At 42.0% G+C, this 7,708-nt stretch overlaps 1 pseudogene; it reads right to left on the reverse strand.

The window, feature by feature from the left end:
* Positions 1-1,894: 1,894 nt before the first annotated feature.
* LOC118381075 (transcription activator BRG1-like) overlaps positions 1,895-7,708 on the reverse strand; it is a 31,594-nt pseudogene continuing 25,780 nt past the window's right edge.

The raw sequence follows: 7,708 nt of genomic DNA on the forward strand, positions 1-7,708 counted from the left end.
TAGAGACAGGTGTAAATTGAATCAATTGAATTTACCACAGGTGTACTCCAATCATATACACTGCTCAAAAAAATAAAGGGAACACTTAAACAACACAATGTAACTCCAAGTCAATCACACTTCTGTGAAATCAAACTGCCCACTTATGAAGCAACACTGATTGACAATACATTTCACATGCAGTTGTGCAAATGGTATAGACGACAGGTGGAAAGTATAGGCAATTAGCAAGACATCCCCCCAATAAAGGAGTGGTTCCACAGGTGGCAACCACAGACCACTTCTCAGTTCCTATGCTTCCTGGCTGATGTTTTGGTCACTTTTGAATGCTGGCGGTGCTTTCACTCTAGTGGTAGCATGAGACGGAGTCTACAACCCACACAAGTGGCTCAGGTAGTGCAACTCATCCAGGATGGAACATCAATGCGAGCTGTGGCAAGAAGGTTTGCTGTGTCTGTCAGCGTAGTGTCCAGAGCATGGAGGCGCTACCAGGAGACAGGCCAGTACATCAGGAGACGTGGAAGAGGCCGTAGGAGGGCAACAACCCAGCAGCAGGACCGCTACCTCCGCCTTTGTGCAAGGAGGAGCAGGAGGAGCACTGCCAGAGCCCTACAAAATTACCTCCAGCAGGCCACAAATGTGCATGTGTCTGCTCAAATGGTCAGAAACAGACTCTATGAGGGTGGTATGAGAGCCCGACGTCCACAGGTGGGGGTTGTGCTTACAGCCCAACACCGTGCAGGACGTTTGGCATTTGCCAGAGAACACCAAGATTGGCAAATTCGCCACTGGCGCCCTGTGCTCTTCACAGATGAAAGCAGGTTCACACTGAGCATGTGACAGACGTAACAGAGTCTGGAGACGCCGTGGAGAACATTCTGCTGCCTGCAACATCCTCCAGCATGACCGGTTTGGCGGTGGGTCAGTCATGGTGTGGGGTGGCATTTCTTTGGGGGGCCGCACAGCCCTCCATGTGCTCGCCAGAGGTAGCCTGACTGCCATTAGGTACCGAGATGAGATCCTCAGACCCCTTGTGAGACCATATGCTGGTGCGGTTGGCCCTGGGTTCCTCCTAATGCAAGACAATGCTAGACCTCATGTACTGGAGTGTGTCAGCAGTTCCTGCAAGAGGAAGGCATTGATGCTATGGACTGGCCTGCCCGTTCCCCAGACCTGAATCCAATTGAGCACATCTGGGACATCATGTCTCGCTCCATCCACCAACGCCACGTTGCACCACAGACTGTCCAGGAGTTGGCGGATGCTTTAGTCCAGGTCTGGGAGGAGATCCCTCAGGAGACCATCCGCCACCTCATCAGGAGCATGCCCAGGCGTTGTAGGGAGGTCATACAGGCACGTGGAGGCCACACACACTACTGAGCATCATTTTGACTTGTTTTAAGGACATTACATAAAAGTTGGATCAGCCTGTAGTGTGGTTATCCACTTTAATTTTGAGTGTGACTCCAAATCCAGACCTCCATGGGTTGATAAATTTGATTTCCATTGATCATTTTTGTGTGATTTTGTTCTCAGCACATTCAACTATGTAAAGAAAAAAGTATTTAAGAATATTTCATTCATTCAGATCTAGGATGTGTTATTTTAGTGTTCCCTTTATTTTTTTGAGCAGTGTATTTCTTTATTTCATTTTCAATAGAATTGCAAAAATGTCTAAACCTGTTTTTGCTTTGTCATTATGGGGTATTGTGTGTAGATTGATGAGAACAAAATAATGTGATCCATTTTAGAATGAGGCTGTAAAGTAACAAAATGTGGAAAAAGTCAAGGGGTCTGAATACATTCGGGAAAGCACTGTATATGATGTACAAAGGCTTGGCACAACAGAAAAAACACAAACGCCCATAGATGTAGCTAGCAATATGCTCTCTTGGGTAAATACCTGAAATTAGCTCCAGTAGACTCATATTTTTGAGTGTGAACTGTATTACTGTAGTGTATTATACGGACTGGAATTATGCATATCGTTCAAACCATGATAAAGCAGAAGAGAACATGTGATTCTGGTGCAGCACATGCGGCCTACAAAGTTACAAGTATAGGCTAGCAAATTGGATTTAAATGTTGAAATATAATAGGGCCTATAATAATAGTAAACTGACGTGTCCATTCCTTTCATAATATTTCCCCTAATGTTATTAGCCTATCCCCTCTTTCTCGCTCAAATGTTGCTTCATTCCTTTCAACAGTTAAATGAAATACGTTTTGTTGTCCTCATCTTCATCATTCCTATGACATCCCTGTATAATGTAGAACATGAATTAGATTCAGAAGGTTTTCACTTCTCTTCACGAAGATTGAATGGTTATGGGTCTGAATAAATAACTGATATATCCTACCGCCATCACGCGTTCGCTCTTCTATTGGCTGCTTCATTTAACATTCAACGAAAAAAGAGCTTGCGTCCCCCTTCGAATAGTCTATTGGTATAAATGCAAAATATATCCAGAATGCTGTTCTAGTCTACATCACGGTGGCGTCAGAATCGATTTCTAACCCCCTAAATCAGTGGTTCCCAAACCTTTTCACTCAGGTCCCATTGGGGGAACATCCCGCCCACCGTACGCACGCTGCTCCTCTATTTCAAACTGTTCACACCTTGTTGGCGGACAGAACATTTAGCAGATTAAAGGTAGTTCTTTTTTTTTTTTTTACAATTATATACATTTTGACATGTCTAATGTTTATTCATGTGATATTTGAGTGGCTCAAACATTACAACAACATCTATGGGCTAAAAATCCGAGCTAAATAAATAAATCAGTGGCCTAAACTGTTCTATTTGAGAAGGCTGCTGCTCCCTACTAGCTTTTGCCCAATGAGGTGACGGGCCTTTGCCTGGTGCCCCAATCCACCCGATGTGCCTCAAAAATAAACATCAGTTCTGATTGGCGTATTCCATGTTGTTTAAACAGGTTAGATAGAAAGACATGAATTAATTGACCTGAGACACCTGACCTTAAATGGACCTCTTGCAACCTCTTGTTGATGAGAGTTTGTGTCTGTGGAATAACATAAAATGTGTTTTTGGTTGAGGTTGACCTGTCAAGAGGTGTTCTTCGCATCACTGTTTCTCTGTCAGAGAGAAACCCTTCCAAGTCATACTCCCTCTGTCAAAATACCCCACTAACACACACACACTCATTCACTCAGACTGAGACGGAAGAAGGAAACAGAAGGAATAAAAAAGGCATTAATCTGACCTATCTAGTCTACTAATAAGATAAGAACACACCTCAGTTCAGCTGGGAAAGGCTGCTCGGAAGGTTTGAGTGAGATCGCCCCACTGTGGACAAGAACTGCCATTACACCATCATGCACAAAGCACAATTACCTGTAGATCTGAAATCAAATGGAAATCATCACGTTTCTTTATAAGAAATTGAATATGAATACTGCAGCCTATATATCTCAATGGTTTCCTTACTGTAGTGTATTGTAGTCTTGAAGATCCAGTGAATGACAACACGATACAGAGCTCCCCAACATCGAATGAGGGAGTGGAATACTGGCGCTTTGGTTGATACCTCTTCTAGGGCCCTGTGTTTTGGGCAATCATTTATCTTGTATCTAAAACCTTTTCCACAAATGATAATTACACCAAAAATCGAAGCAATTGACGTAGGATGGCCCTGAACTATATGACATGAAAGTAAAAGAGGACAGTTTGATGAAAAAGCTTTAAATAAAAGGTTCAAATCCAGGCATGTCACATAATTGCACAAAACACTCAGACCTACTCATAACATTAACTTTGTCATATGAAAAAAAAAAATACAGTACATTGGATTGTATCCTACACACATACATTGAGTATACACAACATTAAGAGCACATGCTCTATCTATGACAGACTGACCAGGTGCATCAAGGTGAAAGCTATGATCTCTTGTTGATGTCACTTGTTAAATGCACTTCAATCAGTGTAGATGAAGGGGAGGAGACAGATTAAAGAAGGACTTTTAAGCCTTCAGACAATAGAGACATAGATTGTGTGTGTGTGTGTGTGTGTGTGTGTGTGTGTGTGTGTGTGTGTGTGTGTGTGTGTGTGTGTGTGTCATTCAGAGTGTGAATGGGCAAGACAAAATATTTAAGTGCCTTTGAACGGGGTATGGTAGTAAGTGCCAGGTGCACCGGTTTGAGTGTGTCAAGAACTGCAACGCTGCTGGGTTTTTCACGCTCAACAGTTTCCCATATGTATCAAGAATGGTCCACCATCCACAGGACATCCAGCCAACTTGACACAGCTGTGGGAAGCATTGGAGTCAACAAGGGCCAGAATCCCTGTAGAATGCATTCAACACCATATAGAGTCCATGCCCCGACCAATTGAAACTGTTCTGAGGGCAACAGGAGACGCAACCCAATGTTAGGAAGGTGGTCCTAATGTTTTGTACACTCAGTGTATACATGAATCTCTAGAATGACATCACCATAGATATCTAACACCGTACCGCCATGAGCCGTACATGAATACAGAGAAGAACTACTGTCCCTCTGGTCCGTCATCTTAAAAACAACAAACATGGAAGAAAATGTGCAAAAAAGTCGATTCAAACAGTCTGACATTTTGTTCAGCTACGCTAGGAAAGCAGCACAACATCCAAATAGAAGCATTTGAAATTTCACGTACTGCTACATAACTTAATGTATTATTAATACTTAGGGGCAAACTTAACGTCCATTTAAATATAATGTTCACGTGGTCATTATCGACGTCAATGAGCGACTTTGGGATACATTTCATTCGATTGGCCCTTTCCGGCTATGCACCTTTAAAAGGCAACATTTCCGCGTTGGCAGAGACCGCATTCACGGTAAATGCTGCCTATGTAGCTCAATCGGGAATTACCTTTACATGTCAAGTGCGCTATGACGAGGATCATCCACGCTTCTGGATTGAATCCAGGCCTAAGTGAGACTAAGTGAAAACTTGACCTAAATGGAAGTTAGGATTTGCCCCTTAATGAATTGTTATACAATCATCAGTAATAACAGAGTGGATAGTAATAGTATAGTAATAACTACTGTAAGCAGCATCTCTGGTGCAGTTACTGGGCGAGTTATGGTATAATACATGGACAGGTACTGTGTGTCAGTTTTAGCTTGGGGTCAATTCCATTTCAACTCAAGTCAGTTTAGGACGGAGCCTTGCGCTCAAATGTACACCGATTCCTAGAACCACCACAGAAAGAAACGGTGGCAATTCTAACAGAAGGCCTCTGTCAAAATAGACCATTAACACACACATACAGTGTCTTCAGAAAGAATTCACGCCCCTTGATTTTTTCCACATTTGGTTGTGACAGCCTGAATTCAAATTGATTTTGTGTCACTGATCTACACACAATACCCCATAATGTCAAAGTGGATTATTTATTTATTTTTAATAAGAAATTAAAATCTGAAATGTCTTGAGTCAATAAGTATTCAACCCCTTTGTTATGGCAAGCCTAAATAAGTTCATGAGTAAAATGTGCTTAACAAGTCACATAATAAGTTGCATGGACTCACTCTGTGTTCAATAATAGTGTTTAACATGATTTTTGAATAACTACCCCCTCTCTGTACCCCACACATACAGATAATTGTGGGGTCCCTCAGTCGGGCAGTGAATTTCAAACACAGATTCAACCACAAAGACCAGGGAGGTTTTTCAATGTCTAGCAAAGAAGGGCACCTATTTGTAGATGGGTAAAAAAAAGAAGAAAAAAGAAGCAGACTTTGAATATCCCTTTGAGCATGGTGAAGTTATTAATTACACTTTGGATGGGGTATTAATACACCCAGTCGATACAAAGATACAGGTGTCCTTCCTAACTCAGTTGCCGGAGAAGAAGGAAACTGCTCAGGGATTTCACCATGACGCCAATGGTGATTTTAAAACAGTTACAGATTTTAATGGCTGTGATAGGAGAAAACTGAGGATGGATCAACAACACTGTAGTTACTCCACAATACTAACCTAAATGACAGAGTGAAAAGAAGGCAGCCTGTACAGAATAAAACTAAATCCCGTTTGCAACAAGGCACTAAAGTAATACTACAAAAAATGTGTAAAAGCAATGCAATGTTTTTGGGGCAAATCCATTACCGAGTACCACTCTACATATTATAATTGTTAAGGACTGGGGGAGTTTTTCTGGATAGAAAAGAAACAACAGTCAAAATCCTAGAGGAAAACCTGGTTCAGTCTGCCTTCCACCAAATACTGGGAGATGAATTCACCTTTCAGCAGGACAATAACCTAAAACACAAGGCCAAATATACACTGGAGTTCCTTACCAAGAAGACAGTGAATGTTCCTGAGTGGCCGAGTTACAGTTTTGACATACATCTACTTGAAAATCTATGGTAAGACCTAAAAAAGGTTGTCTGGCAATGACCAACCACCACTTTGACAGAGCTTGAAGAATTTTGAAAAGAATAAAAGGCAAATGTGGCACAATCCAGGTGTGTAAAGATCTTAGAGACTCACCGGGAAAGACTCACAGCTGTAATCACTGCCAAAGGTGTTTTTACAAAGTATTGATTCAAGTCATGTAAATTAGATATTTCATTTTCAATAGATTTGCAAACATTTCTAAAAACATGTTTTCACTTTGTCATTATGGGGTATTGTGTGTAGATGGGTGTCAAAAAAAATAAAAATATTTTTTAATTCAGACTGTAACACAGCAAAATGTGGAATAAGTCAAGCAGTATGAATACTTACTGAAGGCGCTGTATATGGCCTCAACTTCCCCCCCAAAATACACCAGACATAATAAATAACACTTTTAGTAATTGACACATATTACATTAACAAGTTTGTTTAGATCGACTAACAGTATGAGGCAGAATTAGTCTATTTTCCACACCTAAGCAGTGCTTCAGGTCCAGTAGTTGTTGTTATGAAAGCTGTGCTAATGTACATAACAGGGAGGGAGTTGGCGTCAATATGAAGTGAAATTCCCCAGTGCCAAGTAGATATGAAATGGAGTTGAACGAAACCTGGTAATAATGGAAGTAGAGTTGGAGTAAGTAGCTAGTTTCCATTTAGGATTCTTCATCGGTGCCACTGGGGGAGCGTTCCTGTGAGAGGTGGAACAGGAGAGAGACAGAAATATAAAGAGAGAGAGAGAGAGAGAGGGGGGAATATTTCTGGGTGCCATGCACAATATGTGCAGCACATTTTTTTGCAGAGGGATTATAAAACAAAACATCGAAGATGGAAGGTGCAAACACACACACACCTCCTCTCCCCTCACCTCCTCTCCCCTCACCTCCTCTCCCCTCACCTCCTCCTGCTCCTCTTCAGTGTCGTCGTCGCTGACTACAGGTTTGGCTCGGGTGCGTCCCAGACGTCTCCTACCCTTCCCCCGGTCACTACTCTTCTCTCTCCGTCCCAGACGGATCTTCACCTTCACTGAGCGGGCTAGAGGATGGACACACACACACACACACACACACACACACACACACACACACACACACACACACACACACACACACACACACACACACACACACACATTCATATCATACACATGCAGACACACACACACACACACACACATTCATATCATACACATGCAGACACACACACACCACAGGATCAACACAACACAGTTTATTGCAAGATCACAGAGGTGGCTGGTTTAATCGTTCTTTCTCTGTCTTTCATTCATTCTTTATTTTCTCAATA

This window comes from Oncorhynchus keta, unplaced genomic scaffold (genome assembly GCF_023373465.1).
Source record: "Oncorhynchus keta strain PuntledgeMale-10-30-2019 unplaced genomic scaffold, Oket_V2 Un_contig_26212_pilon_pilon, whole genome shotgun sequence".
Classification (NCBI taxonomy): domain Eukaryota; kingdom Metazoa; phylum Chordata; class Actinopteri; order Salmoniformes; family Salmonidae; genus Oncorhynchus; species Oncorhynchus keta.